This window comes from Lotus japonicus, chromosome 1 (assembly GCF_012489685.1).
Source record: "Lotus japonicus ecotype B-129 chromosome 1, LjGifu_v1.2".
Classification (NCBI taxonomy): domain Eukaryota; kingdom Viridiplantae; phylum Streptophyta; class Magnoliopsida; order Fabales; family Fabaceae; genus Lotus; species Lotus japonicus.
This window is the reverse complement of record NC_080041.1, coordinates 118,838,853-118,846,954: the sequence shown is the minus strand read 5'-3', so window position 1 is coordinate 118,846,954 and position 8,102 is coordinate 118,838,853. Positions and strand designations below refer to the sequence as shown.

The window sequence follows — 8,102 nt, the reverse complement described above, 5'->3', positions numbered from 1 at the left end:
TAAGCGGTGGAGTAGAGGTATGAGAAGCAGCTTTGCTTCTCTTCTTGTGGATTATGTTGGAGTCTCTTTTACTTTATGAGAACTCTGTTATTAAAGTCTTGCTTCCGCCACTGTTAAAGTGCGCATGTTTATTTTGAACCTTACTTATGGTATTGTAAACTATTATTACTGTATATCGGGAAACAAGTTATCTAAATAAAGTTATGGTATGTTTCCAACCTTTTAGCCGAAGTGTTTAGTTGTTTTACAGAAAAAAAATTCCCTTGGTTTTTAGGGATTGCAGATTGGTCCTTAGACTTTGTTAGGTTACTAATGTGACTCCTCAGTTGAGAAATTGGGGTGTTACAGTTACGGTAACAATCTGAAAAATAAATATGCAATATTTTCCAAAAGAATGTATAAACACGAGTATATTTTTCTTTTCAAATGTATTTCCAAAACATGTCATGCATACTCCCAACTACAAAGGGATTTACATCAAGCCTTGAACAAGGCGAGTACCCGAAACCCCAAATATAAATTTCTAAACTCATTATGCAAGCTTAAATCAATAACGGTAAGCTCTCTAACCCAAGGCTCTAGCCCTACACCCAACTCTATTCTTCGAGTCATCCACAATTCTTCAAGCTCTTCTCTCCGACTCGTATGAAGGTCAAGCTCCATCGAAGATTCTCCATCGCCTAATAGCGTTAAGCGCCCAAACAACAAATAACAATCAGAAAGGGTTAACTCCATGCCATTACCACGTATAAAAGGGAAAAACATGCTATTCAAATTTAAGTGCATATCATGGCACATAAACTAACAACTTAATTCAAGATAGATGACGACATATATTCAACAATATAGATTTAAATCAACTATCAACAACCTCAACAATATTTCTACTCAGATATCAACAACTTAACAACATATATGTTAATTCAGATATCAACAACTTAACAATGTAACATTTATTCAGACATCAACTTAACAGCATATAACAGCTCAGATGTCCACAACCTCCACAGTATAGAATCAACTCATATGACAATAATCTCAACAATATAACATCAAATCAAATAACAACAACCTCAATCTATAACATCAAATCAGATGTCAACAACCTTGACAATATAACGTCAAATCAGATATCAATAATCCTCAACAATATAACAACAAATCATATATCAATAATCCTCAAAAATATAACATCAAATCAGATATCAATAATCCTCAACAATATAACATCAAATCAGGTATCGAAAATCCTCAACAATATCAATCAAACAATAACGTCTCGCAAGACGGGACAGTCTTGTGAAAATATCCACTCCACTGTCACTTAGTAACGCCTCGAAGGACGGGATAGTCATGTGAAAATATCCACTCCACTACCACTTGATAACGCCTCGAAGGACGGGACAATGATAGGACACACCTCCTCATCGCCACTTATAACGTCATACATGAAGGGACAATCATAGGACACACCTCCTGATCGCCTCTTAGCGTCTCACAAGACGGGACAATGATATGACACACCTCCTCATTGCCACTTAAGCGTCACACAAGACGGGACAATCATAGGACACACCTCCTGATCGCCACTTAATAACGCCACGAAGGCCACACAGTACGCCACGAAGGCCACACAGTACAGTCCAACAACGCATATGCACAAATATCAACAATTTCAAATCCAATAATCAAGACAGAGTAACCCTATGTTACTCTTAATATCAACAAGCATTCGTCAATTCAGTTCCATATCCGCACAAACACATCAAGCTCTATTGAGCGATGAATCAATAATTCAGTGCTGGAAAACATAACCCTGTCATATCAACTAGAAAGCAATAATGACAGAAACCAGTAAACGACCTAAGCCTCTCAGAAGAAAACACAAGTTAAACTTAATCTCCGTAATGATTATAAGCCATTAGGATCTTACTAGGAAGTCAAGACAAGTTGTCATAATGACAACAAACAATAACACAATTTACGATGCTTCAAAAGCTTTTGACTTAGAAAATCAACTTAAGGAGATAATAACAAAACTCTTATTCCCTAACATTCCAAAAACTTGTTCGACTTTCAAAACCTTTCGCATTCGGTTTTTAACGAATACCCGTGTGTAAAACTCAAATGTTCTCTATTTTCATAAACGAATACACAACGTACAGTAAGTAAAGTCCAAAAGAGGTTTTCCTACTCCAAAGCATTGTAATACCATTTTAAAATAAAAGGTTTTCTCATCTATTTTCCAAAGCAACTCTTTGCACTTGAAATAACTAATTTTGTTAAACGATTATAAACTGTACAGTGACTTTGGCTAATTTTTAAATACGTCAAATGCACTCCGAAAAATCTAATATTTTTATGGCTTAATTGCACTTTTTCTCCCTAATGTATAGCGCTTGTGCAATTTTAGTCCCCTATGTTTAAAATGAGCAATTTTAGTACATCAAAGATCAGAATGTGATAATTGAGTCCTTCCGTCAAATTGCTAACAGAGTTAGCCTATGTGGAGCTCATTAGTGACGTGGATCTGACAAAATTTGCCGCTGGGCTGCCACTTCATCAAATAGAACAAAAAAATAACAAAAATTGCTTAACCTAAATACATATAACCCTAAAATAAAAATTTTATCTAATCTCACTTAATATGAATCTTCAGAGAAAAAAAAAATGTCTGAATCTTCATCTTCTCCCCTTTGTTCATCTTCTTTACTCTGTCACCTGAGCAACAACTTGTCCCTCTCTCTAAGTTCTCTATGAATCTCCCATATTGTTTATGTTCCTGACCTTTGTCTATTCTCCTTCCATCTCACATGTTTATGTTCCTCGCACTGTCTCTGCGTCTTCTTCTTCTCCTTAAAAAACCCATCACTCTCATTTCAGATTTCGATGATTTGCCGTTGTTGATACCAGGTCGACGCCATCGTCATCGCCGTCAGCGCAGGCGAGGGAGGAGGGTTTTGAGGTTGAGAGGAGGTCGACGCCATTGTCGATACTAGATCTACACCTAGAAACTCACTAGATCTATATTGTGAACCATTGTTGTTTTGAGGGATGAGGGTTTTGAGGTTGAGAGGAAGAGGGAGGAGAGGACGACTGAGCAGAGGGTGGAGCGTGTGTGTGGAGGGATTGGGGCCAGAGGAAAGAGTCATGGTGGCACGTGCGGTGGTGGCGGAGGAAAATTGCGGTCAGTCGCTCCTCACACTATCCTCCTGAAGATTGTAATTTCTGGGATATGGGGTGATTGGGGGGTGATTGGAGATGAGGAGGAGAAGGAAATGGTGAAGAAAAGGGTTGTGAATCTGGTTGGGAAGAACATGAATCTGAGTGGAAAAGGGAAACAGTGAAGAACAAGTTTTTTTACTGGGACTTTTCATCTGATTGTGCTCACTGATTTTGATCAATTTTGAAGTGCACCCTGCGAAAATTTAGATCAGGGCCTAATGGTGCTAACTCACAATGTGCTGGAGGTGTTGTTAAAAGCGTTGAAATTTTTTTTGGGATGTAGGGGATGGTTGAGGATGAAGGGGGAGATGAAGATGATGAGAGTTAAATTTCTGGGTTTTGTGGGTTGTTAGAGGAAAGGGATGAAGAGCGTTAAAAAAATTCTGGTTTTGTGGGTTTGTTTTGTTTTTTTTTTTGAATTTTTTGATGGAAGATGGATAATGAAGATGATAGACTGAAGATTTTTTTTTGAACGCGGTCATAGAAGTGATTTTAGGGATATTCTTTCATTTATATATATATATATATTTTATTTTATTTTTTTATTTACTGATATGTCATTTTTGGTGATGTAGTTAGTAAAAAGGAATTCAAATAGGAATATTCTGTTTGCAATTGAACGGAGACTAACGGAAGGATTTAATTGTCACATTCTGATCTTTGGTGTACCAAAATTGCTCGTTTTAAATAAAGAGGATCAAAATTGCACATGGGCCTAACATGAGGGACGAAAACTGCAATTAAGCCTATTTTTATCATTGGTTCTTTAACATGTTTTCGAAATCCCTGTAAAATTTCAAGTCAAAATTCGAAGTACAAAATCCGGGAAAAATCAAATACTAACAGCAGTTCGTGAGAAACGGGACAGCTTAATACGTGCTCACTAAAATGCACATAACTTGAGCTACACAAGTCTGAACGACATGAAACCAGCGGCAAACGTTTTCTAACAAAAAGATCTACAATTCTTACGAAGACAACTTCTTCAAATTCATTTTCTAACACAGCTTAAGAACGAGTTCAATAGTTCATAAATTGTGACGAGTTTGTCATTCTAAAAACCTTAACACTTTTTTATCCACGAGTTCGCAAAACTGAACAAATACAGCAGTAGCATAAGTTTTGAAATGATACAAATACAACTTGGTACATGGAAGCATATATATATATATATATATATATATATATATATATATATATATATATATATATTCCTAGGGCTATCCCCAAAACTATCCAAGGCAAAGCCAGGATCAATTTAAGCACATGATACTTATGTATTCCTCCTTCTACCTCAAGTCTCTGAACTTTGCTTCTTCCTCTTTTCTGGCCGTGGCTACCCCCTCTACTTATGATCAACAAAGCTGAACAGAAAGAATACACAACTCAGGGCTTGGAATTTAGGATATGAACAAGACAAAAGTTAGGGTTTTGAAAGGGGAATTCAAAATTGACAAGGAAAATCACCTCTTAGTAATGATTTGGCTTTGGATTCAAGTAGAGGAGATCAAAGGCTTCAAGAAATTGGTCTTCTTTCTCAGAACAAAGCTCGCCGGAGAAACGTCGGTGGCGGTGGTGGCGGCGGTCGCCGGAGTGACGGTGACCGATCGTCAAATTGATTGAGGGGTTTTGAAGCGGATGATGAGGGGAGTTTAGCCATGGTGTTGGTTTCTCCAAAAGGTGAGCGGTTCGCCGGAGATCGGAGGTTGAAGGTGGCGGCTAGGGTTTGGTTTCTCCTCTATTTCTCTGTTATTTCTCATCATGTTGGTGATGATGGTGCTCGCGGCTGGGCCAGCAGGAGGACGGTGGTGGTGCGCGCGAAGGAGAGGCCAAGGTGGTGGCGGTTCGTTCATGGTGGCTCTCATGGGAAGAAGAAGAAAACGCAGTGATGGTGGCGTGACCGGTGGCGGTTCGCGTGAGCAGAGGGAGTGAGAAGGATGTGGTGGTGGTGGCTGGCCATGAGAAGGAACCATGGGTTGCTGTGGTAACCAGTAAAAGAAGAAGATGGTAGAGAGGGAGAAGAAGAAGATGTCGAGCGTGAGGAAGAGAGAAAGAGTGAGAGCGTGCGTGAGGGAGGGAGAGTGAGAGAGTAAACCTGATTGGGGTGGGGTCCACTTGGAGAGAGAAAGAAAATCAGATTTTACCAAAATAATAAACACAAAAACAATAAAAATAATAAAATATAAACACTTAATTAATTAATACAATAAAATTAAATAAATAAACAAATTATTTGTTTCAGGGTCTTACAGATGCTCTTTATGATCTTGGTACGCTCTCCACACTACAGTGCATGCGTCCTCATGCACCTTCATCGCACTGCACTTGTTTGTCCTTGGTGTAAATATCCTATCTCCCTCTCAAGATAAGATTACTAGGAAATGCTCATAAATTCAAGCCTAGAGGAGTTAAGTGTGGCCGCCGAAATGCCTCGTCTGTATGAAACTTGTGACACCAAGGGCCGACGTGGACGAAGAGTGATCGCTAGTGCAGTGAGACACGGACAAGGAACGACTCCTGGCAGGCTTCTAGGCGGAGGGACACAAGAATGAATCGATCTTGCACCCGAACAAAAGGTATTCCGAGACTGTATAGGTATGAGATTAAACAATTGAGGAATGCATAAAAGATTTGATTGGTACTACTCATGACAACAAGATGCGTGTTCTTTTCGGGAGCCCAACTCATAAAAACTCCAAGGTTAAGTGTGCTTGCCTTGAAGCAATATTCACATGGGTGACCTACTAGGAAGTTTTCCCAAGAAGTGGGCGAGTGAGGAAAAAACGCACTAAAAAGAATCATGTTGTAACCGTGAGATCAGGCGTCAGATTGGGATGTTACAATACTTGAAGCGAAGAAAGTAAAAGTTTAACATTGTTTTGTGATCTAAAACATAGGCGCTCTACTTTCATTGATCTAAGCATACACCAACTCATATCAACCTCTCGATCTATTTACAAACTAGTGTAACTCATTTGATTATCAATTGATTGGTTGGAAACATGAAGTGCTAAAAGAAACACCATATGTAACGCCCCAATTTCTCAAGTGAGGAGTCACATTAGTAACCTAACAAAGTCTAAGGACTATTTCGTAATCCTAAGAAAACACGATAATTTTTTTTTCTTTTCAAAACAACTAAACACAGTTTAATACATAACAATAGTCTTAATTAAACAACCCGTTCCCGACATATAATAATAGTGTCTTACAATAGCATAAGCAGGTTTCCGAAATAAATACGCACACTTAAACAGTGGCGAAAACAGGGTTTTAGTAACAGAGTTTTCAGATAATAAAGAAGACTCAAGCATAAACTACTAAGAGGAAAACTATACAGCTTCTTCCATCCTTGCTCCTTCGGTTACTATCCTTCCTCCATCTCAGCATGGCTAAGCATCGCTAGAAGGCTCTTCATCGCCTAATAGCGTTAAGCGCCCAAATAATAAGTAGCAAACAGAAAGGGTTAACTCCATGCAACTACCACATATAAAGGAGAAAATCATGCTATTCAAATTTAATTACCTAGCATGGTAAATAAACTAGCAACTTAAGTTAATCCAGATATCAACAAAACCAGCAATATAACTAAACTCATATATCAACAACTTAACATAGATTAGCTCAGATAATAATAACCTCAACAATATAACATCAAATCAAATATAAATAAACCAATAACTAAAATTCAACAACATAGGGTCAGGTATTAGTTCCCTATAATGCAACTATATGCTGCTACCAAAATGGATCGATCAATAACGTCTCACAAGACGGGACAATCACGCGGGACCACACCCACCTCATCGCCACTTAGCGCTACTACAGAAGGGACAATCGCGTGGGACCACACCCACCTCATCGCCACTTTAGAACATCTCGAAAGATGGGTCAATCCCGTGGGACCACACCCACCTCATTGTCACTTTATAACGCCTCGAAAGACGGGACAATCATGCGGGACCACACCCACCTCATTGCCACTTTCCCTATATGCCAAGTCAGTCAACGACAATTTCCAAACCAATAATTAACTCAGAATAACCACATGTTATTCATAATTTCAACAATAATCAATGGCCGAAGCCCCAGAAAACAGAGACGCATGCCTCTATTGTTTAACAACGGCCTTAGCCTCAGAAAACATTTGACACAAGTCTCAGAAAACATTCCAAATAAGCAAGTATACAACATAGCAAGCATACCAATATTTCAATTAATTGTCAATCAAATTAAACACCTTCATCTCAAACGCATGCAGTGCGATAAAAGCATGCAAGACTCAAAGACACTCTATACTGAGTTACCCTTACCTTCGTGAGTAGTAGTGCATAGAAGTTGCGAACCTCGGCACCCCTCAGATCTTAGAAAATTAATCGCTTTCGTAAATGCTATGCTTCTAGATCCTAGTTTCCGCTCCGCAAGACTCAAGAATTTTTTTACCAAAAACTAACTCACTTAAATAGCTAATGTTATATAATGTGGATATGGTGTGAGAATATAGTATTATGTGTGTGTTCCTCAAGCTTTCACGTAGCTGCCTTATATAGGCTTGAATTTCATTTCTTAAAAGTGAAGGAAGGTAACCAGAAAGTGGCACGTCATCCTTGAAGAAAGGAGGAGGTGGGATGCTAAGACATTAGGCTTGCTTAGTCATGATTTGAAAAGCTTGTGGTGGAAGAAGCAACCTGCAGCAAGGTGTTGAGCATGCAGCAATAGGGACGTGGAGTGTAACGCCTCGAATTTTGGGTGTCACTTTAGTAACCTATTAAAGTAAATATGCAATATTTTTCCAAAAGAATGTATAAACACGAGTATATATTTTTTTCTTTTCAAATGTATTTCCAAAACATATCATGCATACTCCCAACTACAAA

At 38.6% G+C, this 8,102-nt stretch overlaps 1 long non-coding RNA gene across 1 annotated transcript; it reads right to left on the bottom strand.

Annotated features, from left to right (window-relative positions):
• Window positions 1-4,190: 4,190 nt before the first annotated feature.
• LOC130729796 (uncharacterized) lies at window positions 4,191-5,697 on the bottom strand. The gene is made up of 2 exons (XR_009016129.1): window positions 4,693-5,697; window positions 4,191-4,589 (listed from the first exon to the last, which is right to left on the bottom strand). It is a non-coding gene; the product is annotated as an uncharacterized LOC130729796 (long non-coding RNA).
• Window positions 5,698-8,102: the final 2,405 nt, after the last annotated feature.